The sequence below is a fragment of the Camelus ferus genome, chromosome 6 (assembly GCF_009834535.1).
Source record: "Camelus ferus isolate YT-003-E chromosome 6, BCGSAC_Cfer_1.0, whole genome shotgun sequence".
In the NCBI taxonomy this organism is placed as follows: Eukaryota; Metazoa; Chordata; class Mammalia; order Artiodactyla; family Camelidae; genus Camelus; species Camelus ferus.
This window is the reverse complement of record NC_045701.1, coordinates 39,326,112-39,346,590: the sequence shown is the minus strand read 5'-3', so window position 1 is coordinate 39,346,590 and position 20,479 is coordinate 39,326,112. Positions and strand designations below refer to the sequence as shown.

At 34.8% G+C, this 20,479-nt stretch overlaps 1 protein-coding gene and 1 long non-coding RNA gene across 5 annotated transcripts in view; one reads left to right on the top strand and one right to left on the bottom strand.

Annotated features, from left to right (window-relative positions):
• The window catches only part of NPAS3 (neuronal PAS domain protein 3), a 799,363-nt gene that overhangs the window by 610,555 nt on the left and 168,329 nt on the right, over positions 1–20,479 (bottom strand). The window lies entirely within an intron of this gene.
• LOC116664222 lies at positions 821–5,438 on the top strand. The gene is made up of 3 exons (XR_004320623.1): positions 821–831; positions 2,864–2,870; positions 5,169–5,438. It is a non-coding gene; the product is annotated as an uncharacterized LOC116664222 (long non-coding RNA).

The window sequence follows — 20,479 nt, the reverse complement described above, 5'->3', positions numbered from 1 at the left end:
GTTTTAGAAATAGCTCCAGCAGCTTACCACCAAGGCTCCAGGAGCCAGAGTGGAAATGCAAATTAGGATGCGGCAGCAGCAAACAAGCAGAGGAGAGAAGGCCAACTCTACCAACACCCTTCCATAACGGACTCTTCTAACTAAGATTCATGCAACAAAGAGGTTCCCATTAAAAGATGGCAGTCTGGACTTACACCAAATGCTCTCCTGATACCATGCTAAAACTGCGGTAAAGGTTACTTTTTAAAAGTCATGAACTCATAAGAAGAGGGAAATTAGGAGAAGAGATAGCCATAAAATTTTTCGGTGGTAAGAAGATAGATTGGCAGCAACTACTGAGCAGCACTGAGCCACAGGACCCGAAGTCAATAGGATGGAAAGCTGAGACACAGCCCAGTGTACCACAGAAGCCACAAAGGTTTCCAGACCTGGAACACCAGTGACCTGTGGAACTGAGAGAGAGAGAGAGAGAGATTGGTGCTGCAGGGATGGATGCAGGGAGCTAAAATAAAGAGGACAGTATGAAAGCTGCTGAGGAGCAACTAGATGGCAGTCCAGCCGCTGGACTATCTCTGTGAGGTAAGAGTGGGAGGTCTTGGGACTTCATTCTTTGCAGATAGATAAACTAGGGGATAACCAGGAGCAGGTGAGGATCCAACACAGGGAGATTAAGTGATCAGACACACACTGAGAACTCCACCCTTTTCCCCACTGGGCTTCCAGACCACCTGCAGCCCTCCAAGATTAGAGGCTGAAAGTTCCTTCTTTGAAGAAGCTGACCGGTCCAAGAGGAGAAACTTAAAGGTAACAGATGTTGGGGTTCCCTACAGGGTTCACCTGAGACTACTCAATGATGAAGTTCAAAAATCAACAAGCCCAATTAATATACTCAGAATGTCAACCCACTTAACCACAAAGTGACACTCAAAGATTACAGGACAGCTGATGACACGGAAGACAGACACCAGATGAAACAAACAGAAAATGGCAACTTGGAAGTAACAGGCTAAGCAAAGAGAAGTTAAAAAAAAAAAAAAAAAGCATATTCTTATAATTAATCATCAGAACAGAAATTACATCCAGAAACAGGACATTTAGAGAACAAAAAGGCTTTAAAAGCTAAAACTATAATGTAAATGAGAAAATAATAAACAGTAAAAATCTGAGGCAATCTCCTATGTAGCAAAGCAAAAAGAGAGTAAATATTTAAGAAAACAAATAGTCCACTAATTCCAACATCCAAATAGGTGTGCTAGGATGGGAACAAAGAAAACAGGAAAGAAGTCAATGAAGTTATTTTAAATATTTTTCCAAAAGTGAAGGATTAGTTCCCAGATTAAGAGCCCACTGAAATCCCAACACACTGGAAAAAAAAAAGTTGATTCATACCATGTCATATACATCAGTGGGACATTTCAGAACATTCAGTGAGAAGTTTACATAGAAGCAATGATGAAAGTACCTCAGTATTTCTTAAAAATGAAAATAGAAGCTACATGACAATGGAGAAAAAAACCTTAAATTCTAAAGTAAAATTATTTTCTCCCCAGAATTCCACACAAAACATCAATCAGATGGAAGATGGAATAAAAAAAATTTTTTAGAAACTCAAGTTTGCCCCAAATGTACCTTTCATACACGCTTTCTCAGCCGACAACCAGAGGGTGTACTCCATCAAAATGAGCAAATGAACCAAAAAAATGAGAACATACGAGACAATACTAGAAAGAACTGGGTTTTGCAGTCATCCTAAAGAGGCTAGCTAAGTATAATGAACGTCAGTGGAACCATCACTCTAGTGGGTGAGACACAACAATTACGGTTCACTGAGGAGGAGGAGGAAGAGGAAGAAAGGGACGAGAAGAAGGAGTGATGCTTCTAACATGAATGGCGGCTCTGAAGCCTGGTATCTCTACGGACATCAACAACTTGGAAAAGCCTTCTGATCTTTATAGACCAGCTTCCTAGTCTTTGCACCACTGACGTGGGATCAGGTAAGTCATGGGGGGGGGGGGGCAGGAGATAGGCAATCCTCAGTAGTATAGGCTATTTATCTAGCATCTCTGGCTGCTACCTCCTAGATGTCAATTGCAAAGCTACACACACATATACACACTTGTGACAACCACAAATGTCTACATATGTCCTCGTGTCTTTTATAGGGGGCTAAATTGCCCCTGAGTAGCAACTAGTACTACAAGAGTAAATGAAGAGTAAGACAAAAGTTTCCCTGATAAAAGGTATATATGTTGATATACCTATCCAACACTCAGAACACTCATGCCTGTCGCCAGAAGGTTACAGGAGGGGTACGCCTAGCAACTGCCTCTCTTGGCAGTTGAGAGGGAGACTAACTTTATTCTTTATTCTTCACTCATATTAAAAAAAAAAATTGTATCTCAAATATGCATTTTCTTTCCCAAAAATTTATAAAACAGTCAAAACAAAGTGACAAATGAGCATATTCTTACATACAATTACACTTCCAGGAATCTGACCTCCTAAAGTATGCTCCCACATACTTCTAAAATTATGTATTCAAAACTATTATTTGTGACATTGATTTTAACAGCAAAAAAGCAAATAATCTAAGTCAGTAATAGAATGCTGTGAAATCAACTATGTCATAACCATAAAATGAAATAGTATGCAGCCATAAAAAGAGTAATAAATTCATTATATACCAACATGGAATGATTTTCAAAATAAACCATGAGGTTACAGAGATAAAACAGTGTGCATATTTCATGCATATACAAGCAAATTCACATTCTTCCCACCCCCTCTGCTTTTATTCAAACTGATAGAAGTGGTTGACTCTCAAATGGGGAACCAAGTTGCAGGAGGACAAGGCTGGGGGGAGACGATCTGTTCTTTTGTATGTTTTGAATTTTAATCACGTAAGTATCTTACTCATATTAAAATAAGATTTGCACCACGTGAATTTTTGTGCTCCAGTAGCTCTCTTGGGTTACTTTCTCAAGATGTCACCAGCAACCAAGGTCTCAGAAAACCTCCTTGGGAAAGCAGTTGCAGGCCCACTGCCATCATGTAGAAACTGTTGTTTCTATAAGGATATGCTTCAAGGAAACTTGACAAAGAGGCCCGCTACGCCTCTGAATGGCATTTTACACTGAATAGAATGAAACAGTTATCATTCTTCCTTTTACCCCCAACAGAGATTCAGGTTCCTGATTATAAAATGTCAGAAAAAAGGAACATACTGCAAAAATAAATTCCTATCAATTTTCCTATATCATTTTAGAACTTGAGTTTTTTGGTTTTTTTTTCAAGTTTTGCCCTGATCAGTAGGATATAGAAGTCATCTATAAGAGTGAAATTGTCTCTGCCTCTGAGAGGAGAGCCAGTAATGAAATTGGCTCAGAGAAGAAAGAGCCAGCAGGGAGGTGGGAATATGACTTCATAATCCAAAATTCGACTTCTCACTTAGACTGCTCTTAGGTTAAACTGGAGAAAAGAACATGAGATCAAAGACAAGGCAGTGAGTTCTGGCTTAGCTGTACTCACAGTGTAATCTTGGGGAAATCATTTAAGCTATTGTCCAGTGGGGACAATTCCTGAATACAGAAATGTGGGGAGGATTAATGGCAAGAGACCAACAACAAAGAGCATGTGAGGATTAGGACAGAGAAAACAAAATTTTCTAACTTTAAATATTGAATTCATTTGTTCAAAGGCAATCTCGAAACGCTAAAATGCACAGGAGTCTATTTGTAGCAGATGAATTATTAACTAAATGATCAATGTTTGGTGAGTTTATCTTATAATAATTTTTAAATTAGAAAACAAAAATAATGTAGCTGAATCTATCAATTTATGGTGGATACATGTACCCTCAATGGTGTGCTCTAGTCTTTAGGCTAATTCTGACATGTGATACCCTAGAGTCAAAATAATTTTGATGAAGGATGAGGGTGAAGGAAGTACAGTTAATCTCTTGAAACCCAGCAGGTGTTCTTTTAATTTAATAAATATTTTTCAGAGTAGCCTCTGTGTGTTAGACACAACTAGACCAACTAGACAGAATGTAAGTAAATATACCAGTTGCAGGCTGAACATATAATTTAAAAGGGAAAAGCAACGACACATTAAGGCAAATTATGATAAAACCTACAAGGAGAAACAAGTCAAGGGCATCTGAATGGCTAACGAAGTACACTGTTTACAGCTGTAGACATTTGAGAAGGTAACCACGAGAAGGTATAATTAGCCTATCTTTTAATGACACAAGTTTTTCAATATTATTGAAGAAAAACTAGTTTTCTAGAAAAAGAAACTTTAAAGCTATGTATGTATCTTGGTTTGTATCATTTACAAAAAGTACAAACACATTCTAATACTCCAGAATAAGAAGAAAAGGCACGAAGTGTATCAAGTTTTCTAAAGTCACTTAAAGTACAGACTGTTCCTTTCTATGTCATCATATATTCTTATGTTGCTGGATAAAGGTAAAGAAAGAAAAAATTTGTTGTTTCATATATGTCATAGATATCTCACAGATAAGAGCTCCCCACAAACCATGCATCAGGGTATTTATGCACTGTGTCCAAACTAGCACATCAGTACTCAATAAATGACTTGTTTATTTAACTCTATGGTAGCCCTGTCCAACAGAAATATGATGCAAGTCATGTCATTTTAAATTTTCCAGTAGCCACATTAAAAATTTTGAAGAAATGGCTGAGTTTAGTTTTTTAAACATATTGTAGTTATTTTAATCTATACGAAATACTATTTCAAGATGGAATCAATACAAAAGATATTGGGAAATAGTTTATCTTCTTTGTGTAATTTTTGAAATCTAGTATATAGTTCGTATTTACAGCATAGCACAGTTCTGACTAGTCACATATCAAGTGACCAGTAGGCACATGTGCCTAGTCACACATGTGATTCTAAGGTAGTACTCATACATGAAAATTGTGTCCGTGTTGCTAGCTTACAATAAATAAGTGAATGAATGCATGAATAAATGAATGACAAAGTGGCATAATATTCTCACACACTCATTATTCCTTAGGTTGAACCATTTTAATGTATTTCTAAACGAAGATGAAACAATAGACAAAATCTCCCCAAATCAGTACATAAAATTTTTTTTTTTATAAAAGTAATGTTGAAATAAAATTTAAATACTCAGGATATAGTATACCCTGGGGTTACTTATATTATTGTAAATACCCTTCAGAGAATAAAATTGGCAGGGGCAGGAGATTAATAAAAAAGTAGACTTTTCATTGTTTTTTCACATTTTTTTTTGAGAACTTTGCCTCCTGCTATTTACTGTAACTAAATATATTCTTATATTATGATCCAAATTTGAATTAGAATTTATTTAGTGCCTGTATGTATACACACAAGCTTTCAGATTCATTAAAGCAATTCAATATTAGATTATTGAACTGAAAATTTTCTTAACTGCTTTTCTTCTTATTGGCTATGTAAATCTATCTAGCTAGCTAGCAAATAGGTTTTCTTTTATGGCCCACTTTTATTAACTGTTTTCACTCTACTTCTATAATCGGGGGGAAATTTGCCATGGTCAATTAGTGATGCTTTTCATAGGTAGAGGAGGGGGTTCTCTCAGTTCATGTGCTGTATTTGTGTCATGGTTAACCTATTAGAAAGGACAATAAACAGTACACACAGAAGGCATTATGGGTTGAATTGTACCCCGCCAAATTCATACGCAGTAGTCCTAACCCCCAGTACTTCAGAATGTGTCTTATTTGGAAGTAGAGTCCTTGCAGGTATTATTAAGTTAAAGTAAGGTCATACTGGAGTAGGGTGGGCCCTTAATCCAATAGGACAGGTGTCCTTATGAAAGGATAAATCAACCACAGTATTTGTACAAAGCAACGTATCCTCTATCTCTTCTTTTAAATGACTGCCTGGCACCTTCTAAAAGTCTAACAGAAGCATAATAATCTATAATTCAAAACAAACTTTAAGAGTCATTTTCATTTTTACCTCAGCATATTATTTGTAATTTACTACCCTAATTATAAATTCGTCATCTTTTTTTTTTTTCCTTTTTACTCAGAATTTTAAAGCTGTACTAGAACTTAGAAATACTTTAGTCCAAATTCCACATTTTGCCTATGAGGAAAGTGAGTCCTGGAGAAGTGACTTGTGAAGATCAACTGACTTTAAAATGACTCAGCAAAATCTTAACCTCCAATGAAATCTACATGAATATGCCTTCTTTACTCACTTCAGTAAGGGCATTTATACATTTAAAAAATGCTTCTTTATTCTCTATAGAATGTGGAAGAATGAAGATTAAATTCAATCGATTTCTCATTCAATTACTGTAAGGATGTTTTTACTTATTGCAAAGATAGACCATTGTGCTGATCTTTTGAAAAAAAAACAGAAAAGAGAAAAAAAAAACCCTGACTTATAAAAATCTTAACTTGCTCCACATATAAATTAGAGAGTGATTATTTGCATTACAAAAGATTTCATTTTACCAAAAAGATATTGTAGCAAGGTTCCTTGAAATATCAAGTCCCTTGGTAAAGCAAAAATTTAATCCAATTTACAAAGGGAACAGGGAGGCAAAAACTTCAGTTTAAGCATAGCTTCTACTTAAAAATCTTCCCTGATTGAATAATGGCCCTCTTCTGTGCTCCTCCTACCTGCGCCCTGGTAAACCTCTAACCTGGCCCTTACTCACTCATGCAGCCTAGTAGTTACAGAAGAAACCATTCATTCAACCACGGTTAAGGGGCATTCAGGGGTCAGGAACAATGCTAGGTACTGGAGCAAAATGGTAGATAAAACAAGTAGAGTCTCCCTGTAGTTCAGTCTTATTATAGGATCTTAGTACTGCTGGCTCCCTTCTCTGCATTTCCTCCTAAATTTTGCATTCCTTGAGGGTCGGGATATGCCTTATTAATAGCTGAGTCTCCAGGACCTCGCATGGTGCCTGATCCACAGCATTCAGTAGATGAATGCTGAGAAATACTGAGTGCTACCATATGCCAAATGCCATCCCAGTTCATAAATGTATCCTCATCTCATTCAATCCTCAAACCCCCTAGAGATGGGATTTGTACAGAATGTGACACTCAGGCTCAGGGGTTAGGTACAGTGGTCAGGCTCACATAATTCAAGAGTGATGCAACAGCTTTGCAAACTCCCATCTGTAAAACACTCTGAAGCTTATGCTTTCCCTACTTTACAAACTACCAAAATGTGATGGTGTCTGTGGAACATGCTGAAATGCCCATAACTCAAACATAAGCAAATGTATTCATCACAAACACAGAAAAGATGCAGGTAAAGACTGACATTTCCCATCTTCCTTTATTAGTTCATCTGTTTTCTAGAGAGACATAGCCTACATTTATGTACAAGACAATGCTCTAATCGGTACACAGCATCTGCTATATGACATTGGAAAGCATCTCTGACTCTTTTCTTGTGAGTCATTTATAGGATAAAGCCTTTGGTAACCAGGTATAGATTTTCAAGTAAGAACATTCTATTATTTTATTTTTATTTTTTAATTTTTATTATTCTTTACTATCTAAGACTTTAGGATTGATTGCCTCCCCCCCCCCCAGAACTGGTTCAAATTTCTATTCTCTTTTTTTAATCTTTCTTAATTTTTTTTTTATTGAAGTATGGCTGATTTAGTGTTGTGTTAGTTTCAGACATACAGCAAAGTGATTCAGTTATGTGTGTGTATATACACATATTCTTTTTCAGTTTTTCTTCCATTATAGGGTATTACAAGATACTGAGTACAATTCCCTGTGCTGTACAGTAGGTCCTTGTTACTTATCTATTTTACATATTGTAGTGTGTATATGTTAATATCAAACTCCAAATTTATCCCTCTCCCCCACTTTCCACTTTGGTAACCATAAATTTGTTTTCTATATCTGTGAGTCGATTTCTGGTTTGTAAATAAGTTCATTTGTATCATTCTTTTTAGATTCCACATATAAGTGTTATCAATAAGTGATATTTATATTTCTGACTTCACTTAGTGTAATAACCTCTAGTATATTTTTATATATGTCATTTTTCCTTGATAACAGTTTAAAAACTAAAAGAGCATGGGTTTCCAGTCACATGGACCTGGGGTTACACTCTGGTCCTCCCATTTCCTGGCCATGCAGCCTCTAAAGTAACATTAAGAAGACAATTAACACAAATTGCTGAGAGAGTAGAAAGAGATGAACATGGCAAGAAAGAAAATAGAGTAGGGGAAAAAATAAAACTGCACTGCATATGACCAAGTGTGTAACAAGCACCACAGAGAATCAAAGCACTAATATGAGAGCAATGTTGTGCTACTCATCCAGAACTTAGAAGAACAAAGAATTGAACATAATGACAGGATCATTACGAAGAACAGAAAACAGATCTACCTTTTGGATTACACGTATTACAATGGAAGGGAAAAAAGAACAATAGGATTAGGAGCAAACTCAAGGACAAAACTGAAGAAAAACTTCAGAGATTTTAAGACAAAACCTTAATATAAAAAGGGCAGGAGGATGCAAATCAGGAGAGTACATCACAATCCACAGGAAACTGCAGAAAAATTCTCACACACACTCATACACCCTGGATAAAGGTTTTTAATACAGGGCCCAAGGGGAAAGAACGAAACCTGCAAATCTCTGAAAACACCAGCTTATCTTCAAAGAAACAAAATTCTGGTTGTCATCAATATCTCCCCTGCAATTTAAATACCATGAGAGAGACAAATGAGCAACACTTACAATAACTTAATTAAGAGGGGAAGTTTGTAAGCCAAGATTTTTTCAACAAGTCAAGTCATATGATAATAAAAAAATCAAGATATTCAAGGGCTCAGAAAGTCTAACACATAAATCCCTTTAAAAATTACTTGAAGATATACTCCAGTTAACTGGGAAATGAATCAAAATTAATAGAGATGCTGTGGCATAAAGGACTTAGAGGTTGAATGTTAAACATAAATGCCTCAGTAAATGATAAAAATGTTACAAAATGTATCCAAATTAAAAACTGTAAAGATAATTTAGTAGCAAAAAAACTGAATTCAAAACAATAGCTTTTGCCCAAGAAGCACATTAAATATGTTCAACATAGTTCATTAGGGAAATAGAAATCAAAACCACAAGGAGATACCACTTTACACCTAATAGGATGAATATAACTTAAAAACACAAAACAAGAAAGAAAAAGTATTGGCAAGTATATAGAGAAACTGGAACCCTCGTATGTTACCAGTGAGAATGTAAAATAGTTCAACCACTGTGGAAAAGATTTTGACAGTTCCTCAAAAACTTAAACATAGAATGACCATATGACCTAGCAATTCCGCTTGTAGGTATATTATATATACATAGAAAAACTGAAAACAAGTACTCAAAACAATACATGTACCCACCTGATTATAGCAGCACTGTTTACAAGAGTTAAGAGGTGGAAACAACCCAAACATCCATCAATGGATAAATGGGTAACAGAATTGTGTTATATACAGGCAGTGGAATATTATATATCCATTAAAAGGAATGAAGTACTGATATATTCTACAATGTGGATGAACTTCAAAAATATGCTCAGTGAAAGAAGTCAGACACAAAAGGTGATAAGTAGTATGATTCTGTTGATATGAAAAATCCAGAATAGTTAAATCTATAGAGACATAACACAGACTGGTGGGTGCCAGGGGCTGGGGCAAGAGCAGTGGGAAGTCAAGTATTCGTAAGAACGATGCTTTTCAGGGGATGAACACATTTGCAACTGGATAGAGGCTAGTTGCAGAATGCTGTCAACATACTAAATGCCACTGAATTGTTCACTTTAAATTAGTTAATTTTATGTTGTGTGAATTTCACCTCAATAAAAAACAATAGGTTTTAACAAAAGAACTAGTTAGCAAAATAGGAAACAGAAAGATAATTTAACCTGACAAACTAAGTGCCAAAAAGCATAATTATCATATAGTCTTAAAGGAGCAAATAAGATTTAAGAAGCACTTCCATTAAATCTTAAGAGAACTGCCACATTTTTCTCAGCAACATAAAAGAATGCCTGAATGTGGATCTGTATCATGATCCTCAATGGAAGGATGGGATATTTTAGAAATACCAATCCTTCCCAATCTCTCATAAAAAGGCCACATGGCTATTCATTAAGTTGACAAATGATAGCAAAGTTTACCTGGAAAAATGAAATTCTGAGCTACTTAAAGAAAATTTAGAAAAGAGGAATAAACAGGTTTTTTTCCCCTACCATCTACTAATACATTATAAAACTACAGTAATTAAAGCAGTATCATTCAAATACAAACACTGACATATGGCAGACAAAAAAAAAAAAAAAGCCAGATCCTATGCCATATAATCATTCAGAATGTTCAGTTTTCTCTTTAGCACCCACTACATCCCACACATTATATGAAGAGTGACAGTCAGAGCCACATCTCATTAGACATCAGTATAACTTCAGCACTATAGAAGAGATAAGGGTGAAAAAATATTACAACATGTTTAAAAATGTTAGTATTTATTTTGTCTTCTATAAGGGAAAAATTACTCAACTTTAAAAGTAAAAAAGAAATCCCAAAAGAATTTATTAATTTAAACACAGAAAAAAATTCTCATATCCTAAAATAAAAACAATTACAGAACAAAAGTAAAACTGTAGGAAGCATTAAAGCTATAAATGGTTATAGACTTAATAGTTCATAGCAATTAATTAAAATCACTAAAGTTCTAACAGGAAAGTAGGTAGACCCCATTAAATGACAGAAGAAAGGATAAAAATATTTAAAATGTTTATTCAGTAATGAAAGATACGCAGTTTTAATGGAATACTAATTTTCGCTAACAAATTAAATGCTTTTAGAAAACCTACTAGTGTTAACAAAGATACAATGAAACTATCATCTTCATACACTGCTGATGAAAACGATGACACACTTACTGGAAATCAATCTGTCAAAATACAGTTGACCCTTGAACAATATGGGTTTGAACTGCTTGGGTTCACTTAAAAGTGGATTTTTTTTCAATAAATATATTGGAAAATTGGGGAGGTCTGCAACAATTTGAAGAAACTTGTGGATAAACCGCATTGCCTGAAAACATTGAAAAAAATAGGTGCCATGTATGTCATAAATGCATAAAATATTTGTATATATAAATATAATGCACAAAATATCTATTAATTGACTGTTAATGTCACTGGTAAAGCTTCTAGTCAACTGTAAGATATTAGTAGAAAGTTTTGAGGGAGTCAAAAGTTATACACAGATTTTCCACTGGTCAGGGGTCACACCCCTAACCCTCATATTGATCAAGGGTCAACTGTATATCAAATATCTTTGTTGTACATATCAACATCATGATTCCACCTTGTATAGCAGTCACAGGAATACATCACTGGTTCATTATAATAAACACATAGGAAGCCATCTAAATATCTAATCATCATGGATTAAACTACTACATATTCACATATTATACACTATTCAAACCATGTTTTTAATAACATTTAATGATGAGATATGATAAACTTATTTTTTAAAGACAATCTTTCAAAGTAAACTTAAAAATATAGAAGAAAACACAGGCAAAACATTCTCTGACATAAATCTTAGCAATGTTCTCCTAGGGCAGTCTATCCAGGCAATAGAAATAAAAACAAAAATAAACAAATGGGACCTAATTAAACTTATAAGCTTTTGCACAGCAAAGGAAACCATAAGCAAAACAAAGCGACAACTTATGGAATGGGAGAAAATATTTGCAAATGATGCAACTGACAAAGGCTTAATTTCTAGAATATATAAACAGCTCATACAACTTAAGGAAAAAACAAACAACTCAATCCAAAAATGGGCAGAAGACCTAAACAAGCAATTCCCCAAAGAAGACATACAAATGGCCAATAGACACATGAAAAAATGCTCAATATCACTAATTATCAGAGAAATGCAAATCAGAACTACAATGATACATCACTTCACGCCAGTCAGAATGGTCACCATTCAAAAGTCCACAAACAATAGGTGGGAATGTAGTTTGGTGCAGCCATTATTGAAAGTAGTATGGAGATTCTTCAAAAAACTAAAACTAGACTTACCATATGATCCAGCAGTCCTACTCCTGGGCATATATCTGGAGGGAACTCCAGTTCAAGAAGATACATGCACCCCAATTATCATAGCAGCACATTTGCAATAGCCAAAACATGAAAGCAACCTAAATGTCCATCGACAGATGACTGGATAAAGAAGTTATAGTATATTTATACAATGGAATATTACTCAGCCATAAAAAAAGAATAAAATAATGCATTTGCAGCAACATGAATGGACCTAGAAATCGTCATTCTAAGTGAAGTAAGACAGAAAAAGAAAAATACCATGTGATATTACTCAAATGTGAACCAAAAAAAAAAAGAAAGACACTATGATCTCATCTACAAAACAGACTTGCAGACATAGTATACAATCTTTATGGTTACTGGGAAAAGGAGGTAGGAAAGGGTTAACTTGGGAGTTTGAGATTTACAAATGTTAGCCACTACATATAAAAAATAGATTTAAAAGTTTCCTCTGTATAACACAGGGAACTGTATTCAAAATCTTGTAATAACCTTTAATGAAAAATATGAAAACAAATACATGTATGTATATGCATGACTGGGACATTGTGCTGTATACCAGAAATTGACACATTGTAACTGACTGTACTTCAATTTTTTAAAAAAAGACAATCTTTCAAAGTATATTATGGTAATTTGAAAAGATTGGAAGAAAATAGCTCCAAATTATAAACAGTATTGTTGTGATTGGTAGGATTACCTATTTTTGCCTTTATATTTCCTTGTAATTTAAAACTTCTTCATAGTAAGCTCATTTTACTTTGATAATCATGGAGGAAATAACGAGGCCAGTGAGACAACCCACTCAGGAGTATATTATAAAAAGTATTATTCTACTGTAAATGATTTCATTAGCTCACACCCTTTGTCATTCTCTCCATAGTTACAAAACAGAAGCATGGCCCAGAAATGATGTACATTAGCTAAAAGTATCAAGAAGCTTAACATGAGGTGTTTCATGATCAATTTCAAGCAAGCATACATTGCTCATGCAATTGACTGGCATGTCAAATTCTTGACAAAATAATAAGTGACTCTAGGTGTCAATCACTGTCTCACAATGCATTCCATTGTACAGTTTTTGGTATCGGTATGATTAAATTATGAGGGCATCCCAAATACAGCAAATTGTGGAGAAATTACTCCTCCTCTTGGGAGTCTGCTGTTCTGATGCTCTGCCATTTTCTAGCCAAAGAAGAGACAAACACAGATTGCTTTTGAATTGATTGGTTGGTAGCAGCCAGCTTTCGGAATTTCTACTTATAGTTGGCCATCATCAACAGCTTTTCTTAATTCCATTGTTTACTTTCAAATGCAGCCAGTCCTGACAGATTTTTGACACCATCCCCTACCCATGACACTTTTCAGTTCACTCTATACCTTTCACTTCCAAGAATACCCTGTTTTCTTTGCTGTTCCACAGCAGGAAGGGAGAAATTTTGTTACCAAAAAAAAAATATTAAGAGAGAGAATGCTTTTTAGTGATTCTTCTCTATTGAATATCCAAAGCATTTGAGAGTTAAGAATTACAATCCTGCATTGATGGGAAAAGCAAAACAAAACTGAAGTATGAAAGGGAAATGACACAGTGGAGAATGCACGAATTCAATAAATGGATGCAATGCAAATGAGAGAATTCACAGAAGAGCAGAGGTAAATACTGCCAACACCAACAGTTGCAGAACAACAAGACACACTAGTCAGGGAGTGACAGGAAAAGGTAACTCTTAAACAATGGTCACCTGCTAATGGTCTACATTTTCACCCCTATAAACAGCAAAACAGGGCAAATGAGCTAAAAATAATCTCTATTTTTTCTGTTTTGTTTTCCCTACATATGTGCTACTGAAATCATCTTCTATCCCCTATTTCCTGTCAACAACAGTACAATCCATTTCCTAATATCTGAGTGATTTATTAGCCACCTGAGTGTCAAACTTGTTTTTCCTCATTTTCAGGGGATATTTATGTCATGATACGCCACACTTATTTCAATATAATTTACTGTGCAGCAGTGGTATTTCTATGAATTAAAATCAAGGCACTGAACCACAACCGCCAAAGAGGAGTGGTGAAAGTACACTTCATCATAGTCCTACTGAAAAATGTTTTAATATATATTCAGAAGAGGAGAGTATTACTGTAATTATTAAGAAGGAGCACCTACAGCAAACAACTAAAAAGATGAAAATCACTTAAAACTCAGCTATTCTTTCTTTTAAAAAGAAAGGACAATCATGCAGGCAGAAAATTCTGGGACTAAAAAATCAAGACTTGAAGTACAGAGTCTTCATATACAGAAAGTATATGAAGTATGAGAATACAGTCAGTCAGTGATGTCCAGTAGAGCTATCTATCTTGGATGATGGAAATGTTCTATGATCTGCATTATTCATTATAGTAACGACTAGCTACATGTGGCTACAGAGTCCTTGAAATATGGGTAGAACAACTGAGAAACTGTATTTTTAATTTTGGTTTCATTTTATTAATTCAAGTTTAAATTTAAATTGCCGCATGGAGCTAGTCACTACTGTTCTGGACAGTGAAGTACCACAGGCAGTTTGAAATTAAAACAGAAGCAACAGGTGAAACATACTGTGAAATAAGTCTGACTACTACATACAAAATAGACAAACAAGTTTCTACTCTATAGCACAGGGAACTATATTCAATATCTTGTAGTAGTAACCTATACTGAAAAATATAAAAAAGAGTATGTATGTATATATATGACTGAAACATTATGCTGCACACCGGAAATTGACACAGTGTAAACTGACCATACTTCAATAAGTCTGAAGAATTTAATTCTCCAATGTGCCTACACACCCAGTACCTAACCTATTTTGAGTATCTACCTTCTCCACACCTGTCTGCATCTTCTCAATTCATCCAACGACCAGTGATATCGGAGACATTCCCAACCCTCCAACTGGCAAATTAAAATTAACAATGTGTAGAAAAACCTCTTAATTCTCATACCCATATGTGACCTTTTGAAAGTAATAGGGACTGAATGAAAAGCCCAATCCAGGGAAAACTGTAAGCCAGAAAGAGAAAGAATGCCATATGATATCACTTATACGTGGAATTAAAAAAAAAAAAAAAAAAGACACAAATGAACTTGTTTACAAAACAGAAACAGACTCATAGACAGAAAATAAACTCATGGTTACCAGGGAGAAAAGGCAGTGGAAACAGATAAAATGGGAGTTGGAGATTTGTAGATACTAACTACAATATATAAAAGAGATAAATAACAAGTTTATACTGTATAGCACAGACAACTATATTTAATATAGTAACCTGTAATGAAAAGAATATGGAAAGGAATATACACATGTCTGACCGAAACATTAAGCTTTACACCAGAAATTGACACAACAGTGTAAACTGACTATACACCAATAAAAAAGGGAAAAGGAAAAAAAATTAACTCTAGAACTTACTGACAGTATTATAAATTCCGGCTTAATTCTTCTAATATATAACATGCTGAGGCTTTTCTCATTAATGTGACAATGTCCTGCTAATTTTGATTTTAGCTGAAGGTTCAAAGAGCTGTGTGTACATTCCCATTTGTACTCATATATATTGACTTTACAATTTTTTAGCTCATTTAAAATAGCACCAATTATGTTTTTTTAAAATTCGACAGACATCATAAATACCGGTGGATCACTTGTGTTAAGAAAAAATAATAATCTGGGTTGATAGTCCATCATGCAAAATTTCTTCCATAATAAGATGCCCTGTAAATGATTTTGTTTTGTCTAGAAATTCCTCAGATGTTGCCAGAGGCTATATCATAGTCACATGAAAGTCTTAAATGCTTTGAGATTTTGACTATAATAGTCCCACTACTGACCCTTAGTCAATAAGAACATTCATTTTATCCTTAATATCCTCATGCTAATTCAATTATGTTTCTTATTTCAGCCGATATTTTATATCTGAAGTGCTCCTTTAGCCTCATACAGTTAAAATTTCACCTTAATCCTTCTAGCAAGTAATTTAAAAATTTAACAATTTGCTCTATTTTTGCATTAGTTACATTGAGCTTCCATAACTTGTTAAATTTTCAAAGGGAGCAGAAAAAGTCAAGAAGTTTTGACGTATATACTGATCTCATTTTTTAGCAGTGATCATGAAGAAAAATAAGGAAAAATTATTTTTATGGAGTTAAGCCTGCTTCTTTGGGGACATATAACAAACTACAGAGAAAGAATGAATTAAAACTACCTCCTTCCACAGATGAGGCAAAAGCAGTGTTTATAAATTGTTCCTATCATCTTTGAACAGGTATACAAAGTACACAACCCAAATGCAAAGGCCAATGGTACTAGACTTGCAGAAGCAATAGCTGCTAACAAGTAAGCCTTGCCAAGTAACTTCACATCAAGGAGTGCCCGAGGTACAAAAGGTTGGGTGGCTGGTGCAGCTGGAGAACTTCAGTGCTCAGTGTGAAATGAGGGTGACTTGACTATTTACAACAGCCAAGGCATGGAAACAACCTAAATGTCCACCAACAGGTGACTGGATAAAGAAGATGTGGTATATATATACAATGGACTACCATTCAGCCATAAAAAAGAATGAAATAATGCCATTTGCAGCAACATGGATAGACCTAGAGATTATCATACTAAGTGAGGTAAGTCAAAGACAAATAGGCGATAACACTTATATGTGGAAACTTAAAAAATGATACAAATATTTACAAGCCAAAAATAGACTCACAGACATAGAAAACAAACTATGGTTACCAAAGGGGAAAGGGAAGGGGAGGGATAAATTAGGAGTTTAACAGATACACATTACTATATATAAAATATATAACAAGGATCTACTGTATAGCACAGGGAACTATATTCAATTTCTTGTAATAACACATAATGGGAAAGAATCTGAAATACATATATATGTATGTATATATATGTGTGTGTAACTGAACTACTATGCTGTACACCTGAAGCTAACAAGTACACTTCAATAAAAAATAAAATTAAAAAATGAGGCTGACTTGGGTTCAAATCTCAGGTCTACTATATGACCTAGGGCAAATCTCACCATTCCCAGGTTTCAGTTTCCTCATTTGGAAAATAGGGACCCTACCACTTATCTCATTAATGTAGCTGAGGGATTAAATAAAGTTACCATTATAATTACTACTGTACTTTAGCATAACTTTCAGGAAACAATACAGAGTCAATCATAGCCTCTTTTATCATTGTGTTAAATATTTTACAGGCAAGTTTCCAAATATGGCTTTTTTCCCCTTCCCCAGAGCCAAGACACTTTTCCTTTAAAAACGGCAGTATTGTACATGAATGACCACAGCTTTTAGGTCCACTTAGACCATGTCTTTCTGTACTATCTTTACTTCATAAGACATCATATTGTGTCCAGTGGAAAACCTTGTTGGATTCATTCCAATTATATCAGGTCCATTTCACTACGAAAGTACCCTCTACCTCCATTCAGAGTCTAAGGTGATAGGCTACCAATGGTTTTTTCTAAAGGAACACTGGCTGGTGGAACTAGCTGTATTCATTCATTTTAAAATGAATTAACACTGCCCCAGTCCAATTCCAATATTTTATTAAGTTTCTTTGGCCTTTTCCTTCCCTTTTTCTTCTTCAGAAATCCAAGAGAGTTTCTTTGGCCTTTTCCTTCCCTTTTTCTTCTTCAGAAATCCAAGAGAGTTTAAAGGGAAATTTCTTACATCTATTTTTCCCCCTCTGAGAATTCAGACTTCTGTGTTTATAATCAATGACCCAAATCCAAAATAATCACATTTGCTTTTCATAGTCAGAATATTCAAAAGAAGCTCAGCATTTTCAACTTATTTTTTATAAAATATTAGACTTGTCTTATGACAAAAAAATATGCAATTTTATACAGGTTTATTATGAATAAGCTTAAAATATTTTATGGTAAAATGCTTTTAATGTATATTATTTTTAATAAATTCTTTACGACTATTGGAAATGTATATTCTATAGCTGAAACCTGTAGCAGTGAATTCAGAAATTATAGTGGCCAAGAAGAAACATTTCAAAATTAAACCAGGAAATTGATTAGGGACCCCTAACTTACTGGCTACCACAACCATCATCTTGTAGTTTGCTGAAAGGTCCACAATAGGATGGCAGAATCCAGTTTGGGAGTCATGTTCTCTCACTTATGCACATCCCTACAACCTCAAGAACTGTTGGAACAGCCAGCTGGGAAGAATAGCTGTCAAGTCCAGAGGTAATTTAAAGCCAAGATCAAGCTTCTATATTAGACAGGGATAAATGGAGAGTTAAGTATAGTCATATTTTTCAAAAGACAGTTGCAAGTCTTAATAATATGTTTAACATAATGTGCCAAAGAAGAACATTGTCAAGGGCCAAAACCTGGCACGAGCTTTATAACTAATAATCCTGGAACAAGAGCTCTATGTATTGTATAGCATTGAAATTCAAGGTTGGGGTGCCCTAGAGCTCAAAGCCAGAATTCATCTGTGAACACCTCTCTTTAATGAGCATATCTTAAGAAAAAAGTCAGTCTGTAAGCACATTCACTAGGAGAAAGATCAGGTAACTCAGACATTACATCATCCATGCAGATTAACACAGTAACACAATATTAGGTACGGAAATGACTAATTTCACGTCAGCAAGACACCACAACTAAACAGTGCCAGGTAAATTCTGATTCAAAACAAAATTCCGTTGGTTTATCATGGTACTCACTTCAGTAGGACAGAAGGGGCCTCCTTACAGGTGCAGTCATCTATGCTCCTGGCAAACCAGACAGATCAGAGGCCACAATCTCCTTAAAAACAGGTTCTGGTAGCTGGATAAAGTGGAAAATGTTCCCAAAGCTAAATTAAAATAATCAGACCTCTATATGCTATTATTTTAGCTAAATGGAATTTTCAGTATTCTTGGAAAAAACCATTTAGATAAACTATTTGCCTACAATACTGTGTTTTTCAAGTATTCTTTTCATGTAAGACTGAGTGTTTAAGGATGAAAATTCCCTCAAGCCTTCTGAATGGTAGCACAGTTGACGGTGTCAAAAGCCATGCTGAGATCAAGGGAAACGAGAACAGTAGTAGTAGTGACTGCAGCCATAAGGAGGTCATTGAAAACCTCTTTACTGTGATACAAACTAAAACATGATTAGAATCTCATCAAAAAAAAAAAAAAAATTCACGTGTCCATCCTAAATCAAAAGAAGAAAACCAGCCAAAATTTCCTAAAAGACTTCGATGCCTAGGGAAAAATTTACTTGTCAGATTCCAGACAATTTGCACTGTATGTATAGAAAAATGCAATTTAACATTACCAATGAATTTCCAAAGGAAGGGATTTCCCCTCACTTTCAGACATAAAGCATACTTCAGTATTTAAGTGCTAGGCCCTCAGAAACAACTTCTTTATTTTTCTACTTGAAACTTTCTATAACGATCTGTAATGCCATTACCTAATACAACTGTTTCCCACCATTTTTGAAGTCCCACTTCAATCCAACAAACTTTCCTAAATTGACCAAAATCCCAAACCCAGAAATTCTATGACTTGTCCCTTCCCCTGAACACCATATTATGTCATCCAGAAGCAGCTCTAAAGTTTGGACACCTCTAGGAGAAAGCCACATAAGAACAGGAATTACTACGTTCTTGCAAAAGTTCTTATTATTTATACTTCTCTATTATTTGCATAGAAAGTTCTCAGCCCTTGTTGCCTTCTCTACAAACCATGGACATCTTTACAATGGGTATATTATTTTATACTATTCACTAGCATGGGCACAGTGCTATTTTACTATTTACAATTAATTATTTTCTCATAGTCATTGACACCTAGCCATTCATTAGATACCAATCATTATAGTTAAGTTGACAAGTTATGATAGATGGCTTAGCTAAGGCCCTGTTATACATTTCTGACTATGATCAAGACATTGATAAATTCTGACTGGTCCTTAAGACTTGGTGATACACATTAGCAAAGGGGAAACTTCACCAACTTATCCTATGCAAAATACTTTATCACTTGTTTTATATAGTATCTGAAACCCTTTCATTGCTACCAAGTTTATCTTAAGATAGAGCCACCCTTATATGTTTACGTAGCATGTGGATATGTGCTCACCTTCAACACAAAGGATTCTTTATCCTGATGCTCATGATATACTTTATATACATGTATATGCTTTTTTGGTTTATTTCTATGTTGTTACGTTATCATGCAATTGCATGATGATCTGAGTAACAGCGGAGTCTACAAAGAATACAGATAGGTTATCAGTCTTGTTTCATAAAACATACATGAAACCT